Source organism: Neovison vison, chromosome 4 (genome assembly GCF_020171115.1).
Source record: "Neovison vison isolate M4711 chromosome 4, ASM_NN_V1, whole genome shotgun sequence".
NCBI lineage: Eukaryota > Metazoa > Chordata > Mammalia > Carnivora > Mustelidae > Neogale > Neogale vison.
In genome coordinates this window covers 36027173-36054982 of record NC_058094.1, presented here as the reverse complement: position 1 = coordinate 36054982, position 27810 = coordinate 36027173, and the positions used below count along the sequence as shown (strand labels likewise).

Below are 27810 nucleotides of genomic sequence, written 5' to 3'. Positions count from 1 at the left end.
CCCCAGTGGCTGATGTCCTTTCTTTTCTGTGGCCAGGGCTGTCCTTGGACAACTTCCAGAGAAACTGGAAGAAACATATGTACTCACACATTCACACACACAACATGCGCACACACAAGGGCACATGCACACGTATACATTCAGACACACAACACGCACACTTGCACATTCACACACATTTGCGTGAATGCACACACATATGCATAGGTAGATGCACGCCCCCCGCCACATGCACAAATTCATCTAGATACATTTCCACACACATCCACCCTCAATTCACTTGCACACTCATTTGCACTTCCACCTGCACACAGTCACACACACATATCACACACACACTCACAAACACACTCATGCAGTCAAACCCCTCCACTTACGTAGTCACACCTGCCCACCCACAGACACCCACTCACATGCACGGTATTTGCACACACATTCACACACACAGGTACATACATGCTCACACACCCACTCACATGCGTATACCTCTTACTTCCAGCATGGAAGCTGGGTACAGGATGTGGTACAAGACAGGACGCCAACACCCAGTATAATACTGGAAGAGGGTGGTGTGCTGTGGGATTTTGTGACTCCAAAGCCACTTGACATCATCGGAGAGCTTATAGCAAGGCCACTGGCTTGGTTCTAAGGAAATGTGGTCTCTACCCTTCCTTTAATTACCTCCCGTTTTCATGGTCAGGTTTTTGGCACCAGGCCCTTTGCTCAGAGTACCTGTGAGTGCAGCCACCGTAGGTGAGTAGCTTCCCTTCTCTTGGCCTCCATTTCGTCATCTGTAGAATGGGGATAATAACGGTGCCAACTTTAAGAGTTAAGAGCACTAAACAGACTAATGCATGTGAAATTCAAGGGCCAGGGAAAAACACATATAGTTCAATAACAGGGGGCTATGAGTGGCCTGGGGTTTGGGTATCCAAGGCAGATGTCAGTTGAAATTTTGATATGGAAGTGAGGTCCAAGGAGAGATGTGCCAAGTTGTAAAGGCTTTCTGCCCTCTTGGCTGTAATCTAGACATGCTAACATTTGAGAAAGCTTCAGGGCAGGGGAGAGCTATCTTTTCTGCTTCTCATTCTGAGTCTCCTAGAGTCCCTTAGACTAGTGAGTGATGACTCAGCCACGCGGGTCAGAAGGGCAGCATCTCAGAGTACTCAAAAGGCCAGCGTTGCCCCTTATTGTCCACCCCCGCCCCCCAAGTTAAACTAATCTTGTGAAAATTTTGTTAAACCCTTGGAGAAGGAGCCATGCAACAAAGAGGAATTTTACTTTTGTGCTCAGCTCACTTGCATGCGGCTAGAGTTTAAGAATTAGCACATTTCATCAGCAATTCCAAGACATCTCTTCCTGAAAGGTACAGAATAAAGCAGAATTATTTTCATTAAGAGTAGTTAAACCAATGACGCACCGTTCTGTCCTATTTCTTTCCTTTGGTCAGATTCAGGATCACTTTTCAGAACTTCCAAGTCTTCATTATCCCAGTCATCTTGCTCTCCCCAGGGTCTGTTTGTTCATCTCCAAAGGGCCCTCCCCCTCCGTGCGTGCCCCCCTCCCCCACCGTCCACCCTACCTGCCCACAGTTTATGGCTTTAGCAACAGCTCTGGATCATACCTTCTCTTTCCTTCTTTGCCCTGTGACGGTCCACATCCCGGTTCTGACTCCCCCTCAGATTGTCCCCACAGGGACCTGGGGGCCGTTCCTCTCCTTCCATCCCACCTTCGGCCTGAGGAGGCCAATGCTTCAGCCTAAAGGCATGATTTGCCTTAGAATTCCAACTATTTTGTTATCAGAGCACTCATCTCATCAAAGGAACGACCAGAAAAAGGCTATTTTGCAGTGTCCGAAAGCGCAAGTTCCTCTCTCCTTTGCCACAGAGATAAATGGAGATTTCCCAAGCAGTTTTCCTTTGTAATTTGTTTTTTAACCTTGTACCCATGTTTACCAAATAATTTCTATCTATGCCTGAAGACTAATTGGAATGAGAGTCATTTAATGCTAATAATAATTACTTGGGGAGGTGACATGGGGTGATTTTTATTGAATATATTGATTCCTGCTTTGTACTGTTTCATACCAATTGACTTAAAATGGAGTCAAATCTTAAAAACATATACACAGCAATACAGCACGAATCTTTTCAAATTCTTTAAAATGCACCATTTTTCCCCTGCAGCAGTTTTTTTTCTTTTTTTCTTTCTTTCTTTCTTTTTTTTTTTTTAATTTACTTGACAGAGAGAGAGAGAGAGATCACAAGGCAGAGAGGCAGACAGAGAGGTGGTGGGGGGGAAGGAGGCTTCCCGCTGAGCAGAGAGCCCGATGCAGGGCTCTATTCCAGGAGCCTGCGATCATGACCTGAGCTGAAGGCAGAGGCTTAACCCCGTGAGCCACCCAGGCACCCCTTAAAAATAAAAATCTTAACAACAACAAAAAAAGATACACCTTAGGGACATATCTTTTTTCAGGTATTGTTTTGTCAGAGTTCCTTAAAGACAACCAACATGGCCAGTTGGGAAGAGTGATGGGGGTTACAGTGTGCCGGTTCTTCCTGGCATCTTTAAAAAGAAAGGGGGTCCTTCTGTAAATGAACAGGAGTTTTCCCTTGGTGAGTACCATCAACTCCACTTTGGAAATACATTCTTGGGGTAAATGCTATCTTTCAATCGAAGTCTAGCTTCTTTCATTCAAACTTATGTGTACATAATTCATCTAACTTTGTATATGATTGCAGGTAATTCATTTTCTCTGTTGTGTGAACATATTACGATTCATTTATCTGTTCTACCATATGTGGTCATTTGGGTAGTTCACAGTTTCGAGCTATTATGACCTATGAGACTATAAATATTCTAGTACTATATAAAATATAAAAATATTGCAGCTTTTGGTAAACAAATGTTTATATTTCTCTTGAGTATGTGTGTAAGAGTGACATAGAATATGAAAATGTTCAGCTCTACTAAACACTACTGAACAGTTTTTCAAAGTGGTTGTACCAATTTATATTTCTCCCCGACAAGTATGAGAATTTCAACAGACTGTCTTTTCCCCAAGATTTGTGATGGATGGTAACCCTGAGGAGAAACACTTGCTTGAACCAGCAAATGGTAATGCATATGAGCCCTTCCAGGAAGTCAAACACCATTCATTCTCACATTAATTGTCAGATTCAAACGTCCCTCTGAGAGAAGGAGGTATGTTGTATGTCCTTCCTCTTGAAACTGGAGGAAATTCTATGAAAGCAACTGAAATGCTTTTTCTAAAAGCCTTATTAACCTCCATATCTCCCACTCTACCCCAATGCTTTGATTTTAGGTCCAAATGCTTGTCTGTTAATTTCTTACAGGAATATCCTGCTCATGCTAACATTTCTACCATAATGTTACTAGTTGCAAATAACAAAGTCTAATGCCATGACCCCTCGGTATTTTCCACACAATCAACCAGTAAAAAGGGGCATATTCGTAAACTCCAGGTTCTGACTTTGAAAGTTTTCAGACAGTTTTAAATGGAAAAAGAAGCCTATCAAGGTTTCCTTGTCTGGCAGCTCATCAGATTCACCTGGGGAGGTTTCAAAATACAGAGTGCCCATCCCCACTCTATAATAATTGAATGGTATCCTTTAGGAGTGGGACATGGGGATCTGCATTTTATAAAATTTTCAAGTGATTCTGATTTGACTGGCGACTACTAGTCAAACTTTGGAATCATTTTGTGTCCAGACAGTTTAAAAAAAAAAAGAGAAAGAGAGAGTCATCCAATACAAATACAATAGCAAAATCCCAAAACTAGGAAGGAAAAAATGAATGGAAGTTCAGACCTTTTCTCCTTCTTCAAAATATTCAGTTGAGGGGGACACCTAACTGGCTCAGCCAGAGGAACTTGGGACTCTTGATCTCAGGATTGCGAGTTCAAGTCCACATTGGGTATAATGATTACTAAATAAATAAATAATAAATAAACTTTAAAAAAAGAGAGAGAGAAGCAGATTTAGGGCTGCCTGGGTGGCTCAGTGGGTTAAGCCTCTGCCTTCGGCTCAGGTCATGGTCTCAGGGTCCTGGGATCGAGTCCTGCATCGGGCTCTCTGCTCATCAGGGATCCTGCTTCTCCTCTCTCTGCCTGCTGCTCTTCCTACTTGTGATCTCTCTCTCCATCAAATAAATAACACAATCTTTAAAAAAAAATCCAGTTGAAATTGGCTCTGACTCCAGAGTGATAATAATTATAAGCAACAATTACATGGCACTCGGTAGTTGGCTGAATGGATTCACGTATATTATTCACTTAATCACTCAAGAATTCCTTAAAGCAGAAACAAGAATCCCCAATTTATAGAAGGGGATACTGAGGCTTGGAGGTTAAGTTACTCCTCTAATGATGTACATGCATTAAATGGGAGAGCCAGGACACAAATCCAAATCAGTGGATTCCCAATTTTAGGTATTTCTCACTATTCTCCGGTACTCACAATCATCGGAAAGCTATATGGAGTCCTGCAGGAGCTAAGTGTTCCAACAAGTCTGAATCATGCCCATGAGCCTTACTGGGCCTGCTTCCATTCTGCCCCCCACAACTTTCCTGGGATATACTTCTAATGTCTCTCATGCACCAAGTACCCTGCAACATGCTAGAGAATCAGAGATTTTTTAAAGTTCTCCTTCCACTCCTTCCACTGGAGAGAAAGACAAATCCTTGTGCGACGATGCACTGAATGTCACAGTCATATCTAGAGAGAGAACAGGCCACCTCAATCAGGCCGAAATGGGAAGGGGAGAATATGCTCTGTTCGCTCGTTCCTCTGGGTATGTGGATTCATTCTCTCTACTCAGGCAAAAGGTCCAAATGATTAAAGGTGAGAAGAACTTGCCTTGATGTATTCTCACTTCAAAAATGAACTTTTATTTTGACTATTAGTAGACCCTTCAAACTGCGCCATTCAACTTCCCATCTATATTCCATAACATGTGTTTACCCTCTCCTGACTAAATTCAGAAGCATGCTGTCTTACTAGTAGTTTCTTTATATACTCTTTAAGAAATTACCGATGTTCGAAAGAGGTATAGAGGCCTTAAGTAAGTGTAGGGAGAAGCTCAGGCATTCCTTCCCAGGTCTGGTGCATAGGACAGACAGCTTCCCACATACCAGGAAGTAGCTTTGCTTGTGCTCAGCAACTGGGCTAGCCAGGCCAAGGAAGGCCGGATACGTGTGTGTGTCCATGTGTGTGTGGCCCAGCTTGGGGCACACAGATATTTCCAACAGCCTATTTCAATAGTGACAATAAACTACCCACTTTATTTTCAAACACCTAAGAATTATTCAACAATAATCAATAGTTGTCCGAGGCCCAGTGGGCACAACGGCTTCCTCAGACTTCCTCAGGAGTCCGCGGTGGTGAAGGAGACAGATGTGTTCCTGTCCACAGTCCCCACTTCCCAAGTCGACTACTGAGGACCAGTTAAACATTTCTAGAAGAGTGAAGGGGAGCAGTGCTCTTAAATCTGACACTTTACCTCATTGCTTCACCCGCTTGACATCTGAAGAATTGCTCATGTCTGAGGGCTCATTTCCTGTGCTCTTGGTCACACCCTTTGGTTTCTGTGTCTCTGTTCCAAGCCCTCATTTTTATGAGTGGTTGGTCTCCTTCTTGTCTTCATTGTGTCTCCCCTGGACAACCATGACATCCTCTTGCCTGCAGTTCCTGCTCCAAGGTCTCTAACTTTTATCCCATCTTTCAATTTTTCATTAAAGTTGTATTTTGTTCTCCCCCTTTCCAACTCAAAATAATCATAACTAACAGCTGTGGGTGTTTGAAAAACATTTACAGAGAAAGCCCCATCCATTGTCTGAGTCAACAAGTATTCTTCAAGAGCCTTCTGTGGACCAGGCAGGGCACCTGGTACTAACCCCAGTGGTCAGTACTAAGGTAGGTCCAAGATAACACAGTCTGGATGTGATGGGCTTGAACAGTCTTCTCGTCCTTAATTCTGGGTCCTTCCATCTGTTTTAAGGTGGCTCCCTGGGAAGAAGGCCCTGAAATGATGATTAGAGAGCAGGAGGGTCGTAAGGAATACTCTTGGGACTGGAGTCTGGAGAAGGGAAGGGGAAGAAGTGGGATTGGGCAGAGGGAGAAGTTGGGTGACAATGCAGTCTCAGAGAAATCTTAGAGTTCTGAACAGGGGGAGGCTCTCCAGAATGGTCTGCTTTGAAGTAAGACTCACATCAAGAGAAGGAGTGAGTTCTTCAGTCACGAAGGGGATCTGGGTGTTGCCTGTCAGCCTCAACCACACCTCCCACATTGCTAAGATTCAATGTAGGTGATTGATTCTACCTGTTGCCTTGAACTTTAGATAAAGGGCAGGGAGCTCCTGGAGAAAGAAAGCTGAGTTCCTGTGGCCAGAACCAGTGCCTTAGGTGATAGTAGAGCAGAAAGAGGTTGGAAAGGGTCTGATCAAGTCCAACCAGATTAATGAGCAAAGGTCAAGGTCAGGCCAAGGTGGGAAACCCTATTTCCTGGCTCAGGTCTTCCTTTACAGATGCTGTCCCTTCTGCCTGGAATGTTCTTGACTCAATCTTCAGGTCTCTGCTTACAGGTGACATCCTTTGTGCTACCATCAGATCTAGTCTAAATTAAAGTCTTGGAGATCCATTTGCTTAATATCATAAAATCTGCTTTTGTCGCACCTATCCCTTTATGACCCATTGGGGGACAATTTATTTAGTATTTCCCCTGTATTTTGCTGAGAGTCTCATGAAGGCAGACAGTTTTTTTTTTTAACATGATATCTCTCATGACTAGTGGATGCCTAGCATGTAGTAGGTGCTCAATAAATGTAAATGATTGAAATTGCAAGAGGAGTTGCATCAGGATTCTTTGTTTGCATCAAATGGAAATTGACACTGTCATGATTAAGCAAAAAGGGAGTTCTAGAAAGAGTATGGGGAACCTCCAAAGTCACAGAGAACAGGGTTGAAAATAGGCAATACCCAGCCACTCTGCAGGGACTCATGGAGCAGGCACCCCTGGACAAAGCAACCATTTTCAATCTCTGCCATAAAGCCCAACAATCAATTTCCACAGAGGAAAGGAAGTGTCTGACTGGTCTACCCTGGCTCATATGCCCTCTCCATGGCTGGAAGAGAAAAGAGAGATGAGAATGACCCCACCAGATTATATCCAAAAGGAAATTGGGGAAGTTGAAGGAGAAGAAATGGATTAATGGCAACCAACCAAACTGAACTAGACCCTCCCATAGTAGGAGCCAGAGTGAGGAAGCCAGAGTGATGACCTGGGGGTATCAGGGAAGAATCAATGATGGCAGGTAAGAGTCCCGCTGCTTTCCTCTGTCGCAGTGCCAAGCTTTATGTCTGCCACCCAGCAATGTTTTAAAAATCTGCATGTTGATGGTTTTCCCATTGTAGACATTTGAGACTCTGTCCCTGGACCATGCTTAGTCCATGGGTGGCCCTGCTGGAGGTTTGACACTGTAGAAGTCCCTTGCAGAGAATGACAGATGGGACTTGGTGGGTGAATATCTCAATTTCCTGGCCCCTGTCCTACAGTTTCACCTGGAGGTCCCACTGTGATTGACCCCCCACTCCCACAGCAGGAACGTGCTCTTTAATGCACGCTATAGACTTCCTTCTCTTTCTTGCCTCACTTCCCCACATCCCTACTGGTGCTTCCTAGAATTACTTCCTGAACGACCTACCTGCCTCCAAATCCTTGTCACAGGTGGACTTCCTAAGACAGCAGGCAAGAAGGCAGGGGCCTTGAGGAGGGGCTGGCTCTCAGCAATGACTTGAAGATGAGCAACACGGTCAGGAGGCGTTGGAGAACATTTGGTCTCAGGGTGAGTCATTCCTGTGTTCTTCCCAACTTTGACCATGGTCACATGCAATTATACCAGTGGGTATGTACTCAGAATGGTAACCTGGTTTGCAGCGAGTCTGAGAGAAACATAGTCACACAGTGTCTTAGCACATTCGGGCGGCTATAACAAAATGCCGTAGACTGGGTAGATTACAAACAACAAATATTTCTTTCTCATAGTTCTGGAGGCTAAAAAGTCCAAGATCAAGGCACCAGGGCAAATGCAGTGTCTGGTAAGAGCCTGGCTTCTAGTTCATAGATGACCATCTTCTCTCTTCGTCCTCACATGCTGGAAGGGACCAGGGATCTCTCAGGGGTCTCTTTCATAAAGGCACTTGTCCCTTCACCTCTCAAAACACCGCTTCTGAATCCCCTCACCTCGGAGTTAGGATTTCAACATGTGAGTGTGGGTGACGGGGCAAATATCCAGTCTACAGCAGGGGGATAAACTGCTGTCACAGCAAACCCCTAGGCACTGCCGAAGCAGACTGGCCATGCTCTGGGATTTTTGCCACCTGGGGGTGCCTATCTTGTGGCCCCCCCTTCTCTCCTGGGATTTCCACAGCTCCTCTCCCAAATGATGGCCCACATCACCCCTAAAGTGTGGAACCCCATGGAATTATATCCCTTCAGGGTCAGGTTGAGGATGAGGACCCTGTCTCCCAGTGATATTTCTTAAACACAGATCTAGTCATGACCTGTGTTTGGTCCAAACAATGACTCTCCATTGTTTGTAGGATGACCTTCAGATTTCGAAGTGTGACTCTTCTGGCTGCTCATACATGCTCCCACCAGGCTCTCTAACACCGTCCACCACTCCTCCCTGTGGCCCTGGGGAAACCACGCCAGGCTGCTCTTCTCGCCATCCTGCAAAGGGGCAACCCATTGGCCTATCCCCGCTGCTTGGCCCCTGCTGATCCTGACTCTGGAATGCCCCTCCCTCGTCTGGATCCGCATTGTCTCTTCTGTAAAGCTATCCAGAATGCCTCTTCCGGAATGAGCTGGAAATTAGGGCTCTTTCTGTCACTTTTTTTTTCCTGTTAGCAAACTACTGCAGTAGCTGCCTGCAACTCTGATTTCCCTAATAGAACAGAGATGCCTTGAAGGCCAGGTTTGTGGCTCCTGACTCTGCAGGCCCCTAGAGCTCCGTAAATACTTCTCTGCTTTAAATGAATAACAAGAAGCTCTTTAAAGACGACCTTTCTCCTTCCTTGTTATCATCTCTTTCAGGAAGAGTAAGTTAGAGAGATACTGTTTCCACTGAGAAATCACTTTACTGTAAGGAATCACTTTACTGTAAAAAAAAAAAGAAATCACTTTACTGTACTCACTTTACTGTGAGCAATAGCAAAATTTTGCCTGAAATAGCAAAATTGCAAGGAGCATCAAGAAATCCTAGATATTTTCCTGGTACAAACCCGAAGGCTTCTGGGGAGCCTGGCTGGCTCAGCCCATGGAGCATGTGACTCTTGATCTTGGGGTCATGAGTTTGAGTCCCATGTTGGGCTAAGAGTTTACTTTAAAAAATAAAAATAAAAAAGCAAACGTGAAGATTCCACAAAGGAAATGAGGCTCCTTCCTAGTGCCAGGATCTTGGACCATTTCCTGGGATGATCTCTCTCTTGGAAATTTTTTTTTAATTAATTTATTTATTTTTGAGAGAAAGAGATCACATGAGTGGGTGGGGGAGGGGCAGAGGGAGAGGGAAAGAGAATCAAAGCCGACTCCACACTAAGCACAGAGCACGGAGCTTGATGTGGGTCTGGATCTCACCACTCTGAGATCACAGCCTGAGCCGAAACCAAGAGTCGAACGCTCAGTGGACTGTGCCACCCAGGTGCCCCACAGAAAGAAAGTTTAAAGGAAAGAAAATGTTTCAAATGAAAATTTCAAATAAAATCAACACACATATTTAATTCTTCAAAAGGCGCTTCACAGCACACCTTCCCCTGATGATACCACCTTTGGCCAGGAACCCTCGGCAACTGCAAATTCAATAGTCTTCATTTTGCTCTGGGAAACTGGTACAGCCTTAGGAACAGCTAAGAGTGTTGGCACCAAAGAAAACCTAGGCTCTGATAGGACAAGCAGGTGCTTTGCTTTGCAAAATGACCTCAACATGTTCATAGTCAACTTCAATAAGCGTTTAAAACATCTTACATATGAAAGCAGAATTGGCCTAAGCTACATTATAAATATATCTTCAAAGTTGGAGCACCTGAATGAGCATTTGAGACCAGGGTCCAGAGAAGGGAGGGCTGGAGAACCAGGAAAAATGGCGGAGAGGGACAGTAGGGTCCACCTGGGGCTCCAAAAAGTCACCCAACCACACAGATCATCCTTTCTTTGAAATAAGAAAGAGCATCATAGGGGCTACTTGGAAAATCCAAGTTCCTTCACTTGAAAAAAGTAATGGTACGTGGATTTATAAGCATTTTCTTCCCAGTTCTCTTCTTTCTGAAAAAGAAGTCATTTTTTTTTTCCTATCCATTGCCTAGCTTCTGCCTCACCACCTGTTTTGTTGCTGCTGTTGTTGTTTTTAATTCTGCTCCCTTAACCATGCTATAGATGGTCTCTGTTTAAGCAGCCACAGTCTGTTTGTTGGTCTCCTCAGCGTCATCTCCTTGTCCCCACCCCCACCTCCAGTTAAACCACTGTTTTAAGTGGTGACCTCTTTCCTACTGTGGCCTGTGCTCATGGCCGGTGACCCCCACATTGTCCACTGCATCCTCCTTTCCCACCCTCAGCCCACCCATGCGTGAGTGGGGCTTGGTCCCTGTGGTGGGCTGTTGGACCAGTGGTCCTCCAAATCGTTGCCTCCTATGCAGCCCCTCCTACCTTGACCCTGGGGTGGGCCAGGCAACTTGCTTTGTGAGCAAATAGGAAGCAAGCAGAGGACCCATTAGTGCTTTCCCATGGAGGCTTCCATTCTGGCAGTCGTCTGCCCCACTGCAAGGTTGCCCCAGCGAGAGCAATGCATATGGAGAGAGACCCTGATGGATGAGATGCTCCCTTTGGCATTAGTCCAAGCCAAGTTCCTACTGCGGGCAGCCATGTGACATCAGCAGCAACAGGTGAAGCAGGAGATGCCCACCTGAGCCTGTTCAACCCCAGACCCATGAAAACACAATAAATACTATATTTGTTCCAAGCCACTAAGTTGTGCGTTGTTTTATGACACATCAACGGAGAACAAAACAAGCCCCCTCTGATCTGGTTCCAAAGTGGGCCGGCCAGGACACCAGCACACCTTTGGCAGGGTCAGATCCTGGTGTCCCCCACCAAGACCTGCTGAGCCAGCTGCACCCGAACCTGGGGCGCCACAGGCATCGGCTCTGGGACCTTTGTGCATCTGGGCTCTCTGAGCAGGAAACCGAGTGATAAAAAACCGGGTGTACAAATATTCGTAATTATCATGCTGTGTTGGACTTACGTGTGACTCACCTCCTTCATTCCTAAGCCTGTATTATATGTCATGATGCTGAGTCATTGTTTGGAAATGAATTCAAATTTGCACTATCAGAGGTGGAGCACAATGCTTATGGTGTGGGGTTTGTTTGTTTGTTTCAAAAATGCCCTCTTTGTAAGTGGTGTTGTCTTTTATGTTGCTTTTGTCCTCCCCACACCTTTTAGGGTAAGAGCCGGTCCACAGCTTTATTATTTTTAAAAATTATTTCTTAAAGAATAACTTTTATTTTTTTAAAGATTTTATTTATTGATTTGAGAGCACATAAACAGTGGGAAATGGCAGGTGGAGGGAGAAGCAGACTCCCCGCTGAGCAGGGGACTCCACGCGGGGCTCCATCCCAGGACTCTGAGATCATGACCTGAGCCAAAGGCAGACGCTTAACTGATTGAGCCACCCAGGGACTCCTAAAGGTTATCTGTTTTAAAACAACTTAAACATTTTTAAATTTAACTCCAGAAATATTTGAGGAAAAAAATGATATTTACTTTTCAGTAAGAAAGCTACATTTTCATTTTTGAGGGGCTACTTGCAAGCTCGGGCTAATAGACTTATTTTTGGTCCATTAAGTGTGCACTACAGGGCCCCGGAATTTCTGAGGAGGGACCTTCATTTGAGAAGTGGTCACCCTGTGGCCTGAGTGATGGATTACTAAGGTCCTGGTGAGAGTACTGGCGGTCATGGGCACAAGGGCAGAGGTCATTGGTGTCGTCTGTCCTCTATTCTCAGCCTTGGGCACAGTACAGGCACTGAAGTGTGCTTCATAAATATTTACTGCCTAAGTGAATAGATTATCTCATGTATGAGGAATGTGGTGCCTTGGATTCAATTTTCTATAGAAAACCACTCATCTTGATAAGAAAAAAAAAAAATAGGATAAATGAAGCTGGTGCTCCAAACTTAGCAAAAACAAGTGCAGTACTTTCCTTCAATCCCTATGTCAAGTACTGATGTGAAAATAAGTTCAACACATGAGCAAATTAACTCTGGAGAAGAAGGTCAGTAAGAAATGATCCGTATGAGTGCTCACCTTGCATTTCATTTGAAATAGGAAAGGGAAGGCAACATTTTGAAAGCAAAAGATTTTAAGTTCTGATTAAAAGGAATAGTTGGCTTTATTTACAGATATGTATAAGACAGATATGTATAAGTGAACAAAATAAAAACTACTGCTACAAACAACAAAAACAAATTGTTGTCTATCCCATGTACACATAACAAAAGTGAGCTTATGTTTTTGCAGCATGTTCTATTTTCTTATCAACGTGTCCTGCATAACTTCATTTTGCTAAATATTCCTTTGTTATCTTTTTAAAGATTGATTGATTGATTTATTTGACAGAGAGAGAGATCACAAGTAGGCAGAGAGACAGGCAGAGAGAGAGAGAGGGAAGCAGGCTCCCTGCTGAGCAGAGAGCCCCATGCAGGGCTCCATCCCAGGACCATGAGATCATGACCAGAGTCAAAGGCAGAGTCTTACCCCATTGAGCCACCCAGGCGCCCCACCCCTTGTTATCTTTTTAAGTGCTGTATTGTGTTACTCCATTAAGTGTGGGTACTAAATTATTATAGCCAATTTTCTAATTTGGGATGTTTGTAATTTTTTTACTGTTATAAATAGTGCTATTTAAACAAACTTAAAATTGAATCTTTACAAATATTCCAGATTTTTTATAGCCAAATTCCAAAAAATGGATTTCCTAAATTAAACAGTATGCATTTAAATTTTTTGATACATACTGTTATATTGTCCTCCAGAATAATATTGTACTTATTTCTCTTCTCCCCCCTTAACCGTTGGACATTTATCACCACTAATCATTATGAGTGTTTTTGTTATCTTTATAAGTATGATAAACACAAAATAAAAATTCATATTTGAAAATCAGTTATAAAAAATCACTAATAATGTGACATTGGGCATTTCTCTATTTCTCTGATTATTAGTGAGATTAGATATTTTAATATGTTGAGGGACCATTTATGCTGCTTCTTTTGTCAAATACCAGTGCATTTCTTACAGCTATTTTTTTCTACTGTAGTGTTTGGGTTTTTTTTTTAATGTATTACATAGGAATGATATTAACTCCTTGTTATGTGACTTGCAAATATTTTGCCTCTGTGGTCATTTGTCTTTTAGTATTGCTTGATATTTTTACTCCTTTCTAAGATAATGCAAGAATCTTAGAAGGAGTTTCATGTTTTTGGTAAGATCATTTGGTCTTATTGTATATCTGATTACTTTTATTGAGTTTCAGATATTGTATATGCAAAACTATAGAATAATTTCAGGTCTATGGAATTATAGAAAGCGTATGGTCCTAACAATCCAGGATCAAGCTAATCTAATTCTTGAGTTGGAAATTTATCAATGTGAAAGCTCATCTATTTCCACACTCTGTCCAGATCAGATGGACCTTGCAGGATGCCAAACCAATGCACAGGAATTTACTAGAAGCTTCCCTTTTCAATTATCCTTGTACTCTAATTATTGCCCCCTTCACTCTTCAGGGCTCTCAAAGGGATGTTGTAGACAACCTCTCAGGCACCTGCTTTTGAATTAGCTAACACTTTTTTTTTTTTTTAAGATTTATTTATTTATTTATTTATTTACAGACAGAGATCACAAGTAGGCGGGGGGGGGGGGGAGCAAGCTCCCCGCTGAGCAGAGAGCCCCATATGGGGCTCGATCCCAGGATCCCGAGATACAACCTGAGCCGAAGGCAGAGGCTTTAACCTACTGAGCCACCCAGGCGCCCCTAGCTAACACTTTTAAGAGTGAGGCATCTCCACATGCTGGGTTTATGCCCCTCAGTTTCCTTCTTCCTTTAGACCTTGGTCATGCCATTCTTCATGGGCTTTTTAGATCTCAGATGCCGTCAAGCAATTGTATTTTATTTAAACTCTGTTCAGTTTTTTTAAGTTTTTTTTCAGCAGTATGATTCATCTCAATTGCTTAGTTTGCCATTGCTGGAAAACTGAAGTTCTTTTGAAAACATTAATTCAATTGGAATGTATTTAGCTTTAGGGTGAGTTATCTTTTCCTTCCCAGTATAATTCATCAAGTAGTATTTTTATGACCTGAACTATCACCATTATCATACTGTAAATGATTATATAAATCATGGTCATATAAATATTTGGGTCTATTTCTGGACTTTCTATTCTGTTCTACCCTTTTGTGTATTTTTGTACCAGAAGCATGTCATTTACTGAGTACAGTCAATTGCTCTAATTTTATAATACATCTTAATATCTGCCGAGAGTTCTCTTTTACAAATTTTTTTTTGCTTTTCTCATGTCTTTGTTCTTTTGAGTGAATCTTGGAATTTTTAAATTATATTCCCCCCCAAAAACCTCATTGAAACTTTAATGAGAATTTTAGTAAATTTATATATTAATGTGATAATTCACAATTTTTAATATTTAATTCTTAATGCAGAAGCATGGCATAAAATCTATCTAGACTGGTCTTTCAAAATTTATCAAAGTCTATAAGTAAGTTGTCTTCTATTCCTGAGCTTTCTTAATATATTTCTGTAGATACATTGCCTGGGGTTTTTCAAGGAGTCATTGTCTGCTGGTAATGATTAATTTATCTCATCTTTCGCATTTCTTTTTCTTTCTTTTTTGTCTTATTGCTTTAGCTAAAATAGCCACTATTCAGAACAATGTTAAATAGTGATGATGATAATGGACATCATTGTATTCTTTTTATTTTTAAGACTTTATTCATTTATTTGACAGAAATAGCAAAAGCAGACACACAAACGGGGGAGTGGGAGAGGGGTCAGTATGGAGAAGGGGAGTGCAGGCTTCCCACAGAGCAGGGAGCCCGATGTGGGGCTGAATCCCAGGACCCAATCCCTGGGTTCATGACCTGAGCCAAAGTCAGATGTGCAATGGCTGAGCCACCCAGGCTCCCCAACATCGTTGTATTCTTTCTGATTTTTAATTAGATTGCTTGTAGGCTTCTCTCGTTAAATATAATGTCAACTATTGATTTGAGAGAGCTACTTCATTGAATGAAGTTTTGAAAATAAATATTGGTGAAAGCTGAGTGATCTCATGTAAAATATAAGATGTAAGATAGATTATAGCTCATTTGCTTCCTATAGCTTATAATTGCCCCTTAGGTTGGGGTATATTAGCTTCTTAGGGCTGCTATAAGAAAATGTCACAAACTCTATGGCTTAAAATGACAGAAATGTACTCTTTCACAGTTCCAGAGACTAAAATCCAAAATCAAAGTGCCAGCAGCCTCAATTCCTTCTGGAGGCTCTGAGGAAGAATCCGTTCCATGACCATCGCCCAGCTTCCGGTGGCCATTAGCAAGCCATAGCGTTTCTTGGCTTATAGATGCTTCAGTCTATTCTCTGGCTCTATTTTCTCCGTGCCTATGTCTCTGTGTTCAAATTTTCCTCTTCGTAGGGAGGCAGCAGTCATATTGGATTTAGGGCCCCCTCTCATCCAGAGTGACCCACATTCAAATTGGTTCCATTGGCAAATAAGGTCACCCTGACAAATCCCAGGTAGACATGAATTTTTCCAGGACAATATTCAATCCAGTGCAGTTGAGTTCTCCAGAAGCAGCTCTGAGAAGAAGACTCTTTGCCCGTCATTTATCTAAGGAGTGGTGACCACTCTCAGAGGAAGCCAGTAAGGTGGGGAAAAAGCAGAAGGAGCCAAGCAAGGGTGTGACTGCAGGTCAGCTTTTTTTGGAGAGACGGTGCTTTGACGTCATCCAGGAAGATCAAGCCTAATAAAAATTGTGCCTCGCAATTGTCTCCATTTGAGGCAAGGGAGCTGGACTGTTGTACCTCTGGACCATGTTCATCATGAGTTAAAGGCTGCCTGGGAAGGTGGAAAATCCCAGGAACTTCTGTCTCCGAACATGCAGCAAAGTCTTCCAGTAACATGAGGGAAACATTCCAAAGCAAAGTCATAGCCACAAGCTGTTAGAATAAAAACTCAGCAAAACTAGGTGAAGGGTACACAGGGATAGTGATGAAGTCCCAGGAAAGTCGTCAGTATCTGCCACAACATGTGACTATTTTTGGTGTGAGTAGATTCATCAGTCGGGAAATTTCATCAAGCATGTCCATTAATTTTTCTGGAAATCTGCCAAGGCTACTTAGTGTAGCTTCTAGCGTTCTTCCCTAGGTAAGCCTTAGATCCCTCCAGTTTCCTTTCTCCCTAATTTAGTCACCATTTGCAAACAAAGTATTGCAAACCCTGCTTTACTGTACTCACTTATAACTCTTACCACATGAGTACAACCCTAACCCTAAATGTATCCAACAAAACTCTGACGTATGCAGTGACCAGAAGTCGTCAAGTAGAAATATTGGCAATGATAAGAGAGCATCGGGAATGAAGGCAGCCAGCCGAGAAGGAAACAGAACTGGCGAGAAACAGATACTTTTCCATCAAAATGATGGAGGCAGGGACCTCTCACGAGGCAGGAGAAAAAGAAGCAAGAATTACACAAATTCTGTTACACATCCCCCATACACAGACATACACACACACACACACACACACAGAGCAAACATACAAACAAATGAATCCACAAAATCCCCAAAACCAGAATATGGTAGGCCCAGTTTGGGTCTTTGCTATAATCACTCTGGAATCTAGACATTTTAGAGAATCCACAAGAAGACTCTTTGAATGAAGTCTTGTAAGAAAGCATCCATCTGAAGAGATAAGAAAGGCAGGCTCTCCCAGTGTTAGACAGGAAGTACAATTTTATAGATAGTGTGTCACAGAGCTGGTCCTTCAGCTGAGGGTTGAGTCCAAGTTCAAAGGAAGGGAGACTATGGGTAAAAAATGAATTGAATTCTTCTCACAAAAAGTGAAATATGACGATGGGAGCACCAGGCAGCTCTGCACAGGGACCCCTGTAATGAGGGTGAGGGATTCTTCTGAGCAGACCGGCCTGGATACTTCTGTCTGCAGCGGGCATGGCCTCATGTCAGCACAGGGCTCTGGTATTTTGTGAGTCTCACAGCATTGGCAGAAGTGGGTGTCAGGGACTCCACAAATAGAAGCAGATGTGGCACCATAGTAGGAGACTTTGGGACCATCAGAGTCTATGGTGCCGCCATCTCCCCAGGAAGCCAGGGCTGGAGCAGGAGGGATGACAGCTGGTGTCATGTAGCCCGTATCGGTGAACCCATGTGAGACCATCCAGGAAACCACCAGGAGTGGGCGAAACCGACTTTAAAAAAGAGCAGGGTGGTGGGTCCTGTGTTTGTGCACATCCCCGGAGAAGCAGGCACCGGACCAGGTGAGATGTTAAGGGACCGACTGAGGACAATACCTGCGAAGGGAAAAAGATGGGGCCGGCGAAGGCAGGGAGAGCCTTCAGACTGCTGCATGTCCGACCCCCATGAAGGGGAAGTTAAATAGCAAGAGTCTTGAATTGCAGGACAGTCCCCAGAAGGCGTCAGCCAGGCTGAGGGGAGTTCTGGAGCCAGGGTTGAGGAGCCCTGGGTCCGGCCACGCCCAGGAACTCCGTCATGCTTGGTCACCGGCTGGGCGCAGCCCATGGGAAACATGGCCACTCATGACACATGTGTGATGGTAGCCCCACAGAGGCTGCGGTTGGAGCCGTCAGACAACCCTGCTCCTCTCTTCATGACCGCCACAGTCCCATTCTGGCTGATGGTCCCACCACAGAGAGATATATGTCACAGTCCGTGGGGCCTGTGTGACCTACATGGAGAAACTTGGGTTGCAAATGGTTACACATTGTAAAACTCTTCGGAGCTCAAAGAGTTATACGCATAGTTATCTGGGCTCCTCTCTCCAGAGCTATGCCCTTGTTCCCTCCTGATGCCTGTTAACTCGGTCGCATCTATAGTAGATAATATTAGAAGGCATCAAAGAGATTCTGGAATTACTGATAACCTGTGCAGACATGGTCAGACAGAGAAGTTTGGGCCTCAGAATACCGAAAGATAACAGAATTGTTTGCATTTCTCTAAATGTACATAGGGTTGGCTAGGGCGATAAAAGTGAGTCTATGTGAAGGAACTCAGGTGAAAGAGAAACAACCACAGCCCAACTCAGCTGCTCAGAATTCTCCAGCTGTTCAGCTGCCTAAGGAATAGAAAGAATGTTTTACATGCCCTAGCTTTTAGAGCACCACTGAGGGGAAGGTCTTTCAGGGGACTGAAAACCTGACCCAGTGTGTATCCACAATGATGTCTTTTGTCGGGACTGTCGGTTCCAGAATTATTTGTTCAACTGGTGCTTCTGGCAAATCAGGTTGAGCTTGTTCACCAACATACAGCACCTAGGGGTTCCCCCTGGAAGGTGTGAGAGGTAAATATAGGACAGGGGAAAAAAGGAAGTGCCCAGTGCTAGCAACTTACTAAACGAGTTATGTCAAGAGGTGATGACAGCCAAAACCATGAATAGCATCACTATTAAAAAGTTTAGATGAGTTTTTGCCTGACAGATGATTAGCTGTGATTTGAGGGTACCCTGCTTAGGTCTTTAGAGGGTGACATCAGAGTGATTGTCCTGTTTGGGTCATAACCGTATCTACTGGGGCCTTTGTAGACTGACTGAGGGACCAGATGTATATTGGTTCTCATTTAAACATTCTCAAGTAAATGAATGAATGTGAAGAAATTCTAAGGCAGCTGCTGACTTCTAGCTTCCCATCATCACACTTTTGGTGGTGTTGCCAGGCTTTCCACCCAAGAAGACAATTTCATGGGCGCCACCCAGATATCGTCATCTGCTCAGCTCTAGAGGATCCTGGAGCCCACCTAGGTTGTGAGTTTCTTTTAACACAAACTGTTGGACTAGAGGCAACAGCACCTAGATGAACAGAGGTTGTGGAAACCTTTTCTTTTTTTAAAAAAAAAGACTTCTTTTTTATTTTGGAGGGGAGGTGGGAAGGAGAGGGACAGAAGGAGAGGGAGAAAGAGACTCTCCACTGAGCACAGAGTCCAGAGGGGACTCTATCCCAGGACCCTGAGATCATGACTTGAACTAAAATCAAGAGTTGGATGCTTAACTGACTGAGCCATCGTCTGAGCCTGTGGAAATCCTTTTCAAACCTGTGATTCCAACCCACAGGCATGGAGCAATTCTGGTTGAAGAGATGGTTGGGGGAGTATTAGAGATTGAGTATAGACAGCATGTCACCCATGCCCCTCCTCTTTCACTGTGTCTAGTGAAGTCCTCGACAGCCCTCTTATAGGGCATGTGGCAAAGGAAACAAATGTATTTAGAGTTGTTGAATTGGATGCTCTTGGACTGTAAGATTACAAAATGCCACACCATACCTGGCAATCAGAGTTTTCTGGTGAATGTCAATGGCCTTTTCTGACCTGGACTTTAGACTTTAGACTAATAGACTTTAGAGTCAGAAGATTCAGATTCCGGTGTTGACTCTGACACTAGTTTTGTGACTTTGGCTAAGAAATTCTACAAGTTTCACTTTCCTTGCCTTTATGATGGAGAGAATAACATCTCCCTCAAGGAACTCAAAGTGAGTTGCCCACATTGCCTTGGCCAAGAAGGGGTAGTCTTGCCCACACAAACATTCTGACAGACTTTTGTACCTTGATTCCCAACCTCCCCCTCAGGGTTCCTGTCCTTGGCCATTTGCTGTGTAGATACCACTGCAGACCAATACCAGTATTTCCTGGGACACAATCCTGATATCACCCTTTGACTCAACCTACCATGGCTAAAAGGCATCAGAACACTCCTTGGTCTAGCTTTGTAGGATGCTGGCTGCTGGAGAGGAAAGCAGTAAGTGGGCCTCAGACTCTGAGGCCTGCTTGGTTTCTGAACTAGCACAGAGTCAGCCTTCCTACTGGGACTTGGATTCCCAGCACAACCCCAGCTGAGAGAACATGCAGTAACTTCACCCTCCAAACCTTCTGCCAGTTGAAATCAGGCAGCCTGACCCTTCACTCCAAATAAACATCTGCCTTGACTGTAAGCCACAGGGGGAAATCTTTAAGTCTGCAGTGGACAGTCTGCACAGAGAAGACCAATCATTCAAAACCAAAGAGTAAGAGGTTGGGCTCATCCCGAATGAGTCCTGGCTGCATAGAACAATCAGAAAAGTCACCAAGGAGAATCTACTCCAGCCATGATGCAACATGGGCTCTGAAGAGGCAAGAGTGGTATCCTGAGAGTCAGGAGGCCTGGGCTCCTATCTTGGCTTGGTTAGAATCCAGCTGTCACCATAGCTCCTGCCTTCCTCATCAGTAAAATGAAAAAGCTGGATGAAGTCATCCCCTGGTCTTTTATAGGAAAGACTCTACAAATGCAGGGATTGAGTTACATGTATTATTTATTCCCCAGTGGTGCCCCTCCCCCAGCCCCATATGGGCCCGTAGGAAAGCGGAAGGAAAGCCAAATCTTCCAATCTGGCTTATTTGGGAAAAGAGGCCCTCAGTTCTTAAGAAATTGAGTAGAAGCAACACCTTGGCCTTATCACAATTTATGCTAAATGATGCACCACTAATCTCCATAACACATGTTCTTGTAACTCTCGATCTCAGGAGATAGGCTCCCTTCTGTTCATTGTGAGGGAGTTAGCAGAAGTGAAAGGATGTGGGTAGCAAGTAGTAGGGAAAGCAGGTTCTTCAGGCCCCATCACCGTGGATGCCCGGGAATTCAATCTGGGGAATATCAGATAAGTAAACAAATCTGTTAATGGTAGGAAATGGAGCCCAGCTCTGCAAACTAAGAAGAGACTGGGCCAGATAGTAAAGGCCCCTTTCCTTTCCAGAGGCCATCGTTTCCATCTTCTTGCTGATAAGGAAGAAGAGACAGGAGCCTACGTTTTACCTGGAACACGAGGTGGTACTGTAATCGCGTGTTCCAAATGTTGAGCAGCCCGACAGGAAACCAGAATAACAGAAATTGGCAGAAGGAAGGTGGGAAAGCAAGAAGCCAGATCCCAGGGATTCCAAAGGAGAGAATCAAAGGAGCCAGAAGACATATCTCCTCTGGGATCAGCACTGAGAACTCTGGGGTCGGAGGAGGTCCCCAGCCAGTGGGGAATGCCCAGTGGGTCCTCTCCAGAATCTTCCTTGCACCTGCATCCTGTCTCTTAGCCAATCAGAGGAATTTCAGGACAACTCAAACCCATTTTACCGCTGTTTGATCAAATCATTTATGTGAAAAGTCTTCATACTGTGCCTGCCGCGGACACTCCTTATATCATCAGGCTTGCTGTGTTTCAGCCTGCCTTCAGAATATTTTTGTATATTAGGGGACCAATAACTAATAATAATGACCATAATCATGATCTTCACCCAAATAGCTAAGTGCTGGAAACTCTCCCACGCACTTTGAGTATATTTTATCACTAGGGTAAGTATTATTATCACTGTTTTACAGGTAAGAAACCTAAACCTCTAAGAGTTAAAGTAATTTCCTTGAGGTTACAAGGCTACTCAGCGGTGAAGCTGGAACTCTAACCCAGAATTACTGGCTCCTATATCCATATTTTTAGTAAGCCCGTATCCTCAAAGAGGCTGGACGATGCAGTCAGCATCGAGCAGGGGGCATTCGGTGAGCACTCACTAATTCTCAGATCTCCCACACACGTTCTGTCGATAATCTCATTTAAATATTCATGGAAGCCTACAGTGTAGGTACTATTATTACCATTCTTTAAAAATTGTTGTTATTGTTACAGAAGACAATGAGACTTCAGAGTTTCAGTCATTTACCTGGGATTACCTGGGAATCCAAGCAGTAGATTTCAGATGCAACCCTGGGCAGTCTGACTGGTACACTCATGCCGTTAGCCACGGGGTTATATTTAGAGAGAACCCTTCCAATTCACGGATCCAGCAACATGTGCTGCGTGTTGACAGGAACCAGAATTTCCAGGGTGCATCCCGTCTGTTCTGCAAGTTCAAGTTCATATTTTACCTGCTTCGGGCTCTTCCCACAAGGGAGATGTTTGGTACCCGACTGACCACCAGAAGTATGGATCTTGGGGCAGTTGCTTCGCTCCCTGATTCGTGCTTGGGCTAAATAAATAAATAAATATTTACAGCACATCACCAGTAACTTCCCAGGCAAAGGAAATTGTCTTGTGTGGAGTATAAGATGATGAGCTTTATCTCCCCACAAAACTTTGTATAAACCTTCCTAAAATCGATCCATGGCCAACTCCACACTTCATCCTGCCAGGCCACGAGTCCTGTCATTAGTAAAGGCCAGGCTCTCAGAACTATGCTGGCTCTTCTACGGAGAGCCTCTGTGTCATAAAGGGCTTTGGGATTTTCAAGCGCTGAATTTCTATTTGACCACAAGTTCTAATCTGTTCCAGGCTTCCTTCCCCTAGTCACCATGTCCAGACCTCCAACACTTTTGAAAAGGTCCACTAAAGCATTTCTAACGTTCACCTTCATTTCCTTCAGCGAGTTTGGAGGTAAGTTTCCAAGAATCTTATCAGCAATGAAAAATCTTGAGCCGATTCTGGTGTGATCCGCCCACTTCCCAAATCCCCCACAGGAATCCATCGTAATCTGATTCCAGATTAAAAAAAAAAAACAGTGACTCTGGCTGTTCCATACAAGTAAAGACAGGATGCTCCAAGGGCTTCCCAATTTCTTTGTCCTATCTCTTGTGTTACACGTTATCCATTGCCATTTGAGGAAGAAGTTTCTTTTGCTTCCTTCAACTTTTGTTTACTGTTCATTGTGTTTGTCCCTCTGGATGCTTCCAAATGGCCAAATGTATCTTTCTATAACTATGTTTTTTCTTTTTGAACCAAAACTTGCCCAACCTTTAATTTCCTCGTGCATCAAGCAGTTGGACTAAATTAGGGCCAGCAACCTTTTAATGTAAAAGACTATAGTATTTTAGGATACGGTCTCCATGGCAACAACGCGGCTCTACCCCTGTAGTGTAAAAGCCACCATAGACAATACACAAGCAATGGGAATGCCTGTGCTCTAATAAAATTTTATTTATGGTCACTGAAATGTAAATTTCATCTAATTTTCCCCTTTTCCTGAGATGGTATTTTACCAACCACATCAAAATATCAAAGCCATTCCTAGCTTGCCCTTTATAAAATCAAGCAGTGGGCCTAAACTAAATGCTTCTAAATTTCCTCCTTCTTCCAAGTACCATAGCATTTTAGAATTAGAAGTTATCATATCCAGTCACCCTGTGTCCCACAGAAGGAAAGAGTGTCCCCGAAAGGCAAAGGGACTGACCCATACTTACACAGCATGCAGGTGAATGATAGTTTGGGACCATCACGGGAGTCAGCTGGCTCACAGTCTGGGTCACCCCTACCACTGCACCCTGCCTACAGCATGTAGACAGACCTCCTGGGTTTCACTTTTTTTTTTTTTTTTTTTTTTTACTATTTTATTTATTTATTTGACACAAAGAGAGAGAGAGAGAGAGAGAGATCACAACTAGGCAGAGAAGCAGGCAGAGAGAGAGAGAGAGGAGGAAGCAGGCTCCCTGCTGAGCAGAGAGCCCAATGTGGGGCTCAATCCCAGGACTCTGAGATCATGACCTGAGCCAAAGGCAGAGGCTTAACCCACTGAGCCACCCAGGTGCCCCCCTGGGTTCCACTTATTAGCAGAGGAGATCACTTTAAAAAATTACAAGTTATAGGCGCCTGGGTGGCTAGTCGGTTAAGTGTCCAACTTTTGGTTTGGCTCAGATCGTGACCTCAGGGTCTTGAGATCAAGCCCTGAGTCGGGCTCTCAGTGTGGCGTCTGCTTGAGATTCCCTCTCCCCCTTCCTCTGTCCCTCCTGCCTGTGCTCCCTCTCTCTCTCTCTCTCAAATAAATAAATAAATCTTGAAAGAAAAAAAAAGTTACAACTTAGGGTGCCACTCTTTACTCTTTCCTGGAAATTTTACATCCTAGTATTTAAGTGAAAATGTAACTTTGAACACTTTATTTTAATAAATGTATAAAGTACTCACTTGTAATAAAACTCTAAAGAATTTGTGTAGCATATGCTTTTTATCATTGCTGTAATAGTTTGGGTCAAATTAGACAACAGCTTAAATCAACATTTGTGACACTTTGATTTAAAAAATAATTAATTAAGTAAATGTATCTAGAAATTTCTCTTGGGTGTTTTGGACTGAATATCCACACATAGACACATGAAGAAGGAAAAGTTTTGGGGCATCTGGGTGGCTCAGTGGGTTAAGCCGCTGCCTTCGGCTCAGGTCATGATCTCAGGGTTCTGGGATCAAGTCCCGCATCGGGCTCTCTGCTCAGCGGGGAGCCTGCTTCCTCCTCTCTCTCTCTCTCTGCCTGCCTCTCTGCCTACTTGTGATCTCTCTCTGTCAAATAAATAAATAAAATCTTTAAAAAAAAAAAAAAAGAAGGAAAAGTTTTGACTTGTCCCCTCAAAGACTGGTAATATTAGCGCAACTAAATTGAAAACTACCTTAGATGAGCTGTATGGGACATGCCACCTCTACCCTCCAGGGAGACCTACAAAGGATTAGTGACAAAAGCCTTGTTGTTGCAACAAGACTGAGCCAATCACAGCACAGCCAGCCTGAACTAGGAGGCCCTATTATAAAATCCATCATTCTCTAGCCAGATAGATTGACCAGACAATAAGATAGGTCATCGAAAATGCCACATTTTCCTTTCTCTTTGATTCTGCTAAAAATGGATAAAGTGCTTTGGAGAGAGATGTGTGTGTGTGTGTGTGTGTGTGTGTGTGTTGGAGGGGCAAGAGGGCAGCTGTTTTAAAAATTCAATGTTCTCCCTTCCCTTTTGGGTGACCAGGAAAACAGGAAGCTGAAGTTGGGAAAAGAGGGAATTTCATGAAATAACAGCCTAATAAAACAAGTTTTGAATGGTAATGGAGGGAGAAGGAGGTGGCCCAGAAAGAGAAGACTGTTCCAGCAATTCCCATCTGGAACCTGGCTTACACTTCCCGATTCTTCACACAAAGCCTATAGTTTCTTAACTCCCAGGAGGGTCCCTGCCTTAGCAGCCAGTCCCAGCGAGTGAGCCAGGGAGAGACAGTACCGCCAAGAGAGAGATGACAGACACCTCAGGTAGCTTTGCCGACGGCCCACATCTTTCTGTGGTCACACCATTGTGAACTGCAGGCTCACTCACCTTTCTGAACCCTTCCCTGAGGCTGTCTGCACACCACTGGGAAGAAGAGGGATTAGGGGTTAGAGCAGCACCAGCCCCAGATGATGCAAGCTCAGATCTCCATGTACCAGACAAAAGGCTGATCTCATACCTAGTCAGGCCGCGGTGATTCAAGGATTCAGCAAAATGACCTGAAGCCCCCAGTCAGGAGACTGGAATACATTCTTATACGTAGAACCTGATTTTACAGGTGGTGATTCAACTGGAGGAATTGGCATAGCCTGATGGATTTGTAGCAATAGGAAGCTCAGGGAGCGACAGGTGCACAGAAATGTGACCATGCACTCAGGGCACCACTTGGGTCACAAGTCCTCCTCTCCTTCCACTGCTTGTTCTTTCCAGTGCTCGCTCTCCTGAAACACAGGTCAGGCTCAGGGAGCTCAGAAACACTCCCAAGCCCCAGGAACACAAAATTCTTGTTTTAGGTCATCTCCCAGGGGGTGTCTCTGAGCAAGCTACTTAGTGACCTATTGTACCTACCTAGAAAGAAGAGTCCTAGGACAGCCCTGAGCTGATGTCCCAGAGCGTGGAGGAGAATCCTCATTAAGATAATTTGAAGGCATTTAGGAAAGATGAAGTTCAGGGTCAGTTCTCAGTGGCTCATAATAAAACCCTTGGAGTTTTTAGGAGAGCTCTTGAGGAAGGGAGGAGATGGGTAGCAGGAGGGGGAGGGAGGGCAGTGCCTGGCCAGGAGACTGTCACCTGTGCTCCCTGGGACGACATGGCCCAGCCTCTTCTCCCATTATTTCACAGCAGTATTTCTGCAATGGGAACAGGCTGCAAGAGCTGATCCTTCTCAGAGGTCATCCTGTTCTCCTGGGTTTTATTGAGAGGCTGTAATTCATGTCCCAGCCAGCTGGTGGGTGTCCCCTTTGATGCTCACAACCACATCCTCTGATGGCCTTCCTGGGGCCCCAGTTCCTTTTATATATATGATCTGTGATGATTTGAGGGCCTCACAGAAACTACCCAAACTGCTCAGACGTGAGCTGTAGGAAGAAGAGTTGTTTTAAATTAACTGCATAGGGGCACCTGGGTGGCTCAGTGGGTTAAAGCCTCTGCCTTCAGCTTGGGTCATGATCCCAGGGTCCTGGGATTGAGCCCCATACCGGGCTCTCTGCTCAGTAGGGAGCCTGCTTCTCCTCTCTCTCTGCCTGCCTCTCTGCCTACTTGCAATCTCTGTCTGTCAAATAAGTAAACAAAATCTTTAAAAAAACAATTGTCTGCATAAAATAGCGATGTTTTAGAAATAAAATAGGAAAAGAAGGGGGAAAATACCCAAGATCGCATTAACCTAACACACAACTATTCCCATTTTGATGTATTTTTCCCAAATACATTTTTTACTATGCTATGATCATGTGCATTAAAATCAGTGTTCTGTTTTGCTTTATGCTTCTATGTGGTCATCATTATAATCAATTTTAATGGTTAGATAAAGTTCATTGAAACCACAACCATATTTATCTTATTTGCTCCTTATGACTTCACATCTTCTCATACCCAGTTGTCCGGTATGGCTCCGGTATAGGTCCAGGAAAGGGCCCTGAGTCACGTGGTGACTCTGCTGAAGGCTGACTCAGGTCAAGCATGCCTTCTTGGGTATCTGGAGTGAGGCTATCACATCAGTCAGTCAGTGCTCCATATTGTAGATAGTAAGACTGTTCTGGACCCTGGATTTGCAAAGTCAACAGGAATCTTTCCCATTTCTCATGTCTACAGGTTCTTGCTTCATGTTCTCTGTACTTCCTTGAACACATGGTGGATGGAAATGGCCACTCCTTAGTTCCTTGGTTCAAATCACCATTCAAGAGACATTCCTAGACTGACTTCTTTCCTTTAATCTCTACTCCAAATTCCAGAGAGGGAATCTTATGGCTCCAGTTAGGCCTGATCTATCTCTCCTCTCTTCTGTCAAATACAAGCTAGGAGGTAGAGCCACTTGGTACCCACTAGAGGTCTACAGTGTTTCTACAATGAACACTGGGTCCCAGCCCCTATCCCAGGCCATCCTTCCAGCTGTGCCCTGCATCCTGTTCCTTCTCAAAATCGTGACTCCTGCAACCAGCCCAGCCCTCTCTTAGGTCTCTGTTTCTGCAACATTCATGTCATTTTGGGGGTCAGAAAACACATGCTAGTATCTTTTGACTTAAATAACAAACTTCCCAGGGCCCCTGGGTGGCTCAGTGGGTTAAAACCTCTGCCTTCGGCTCAGGTCATGATCCCGGGGTCCTGGGACTGAGCCCCACATCGGGCTCTCTGCTTGGCAGGGATCCTACTTCCTCCTCTCTCTCTCTGTCTGCCTCTCTAC

The 27810-nt window shown here is 44.1% G+C and overlaps 1 pseudogene; it reads left to right on the top strand.

Annotated features, from left to right (window-relative positions):
• Positions 1-22692: 22692 nt before the first annotated feature.
• LOC122905311 overlaps positions 22693-27810 on the top strand; it is a 56144-nt pseudogene continuing 51026 nt past the window's right edge.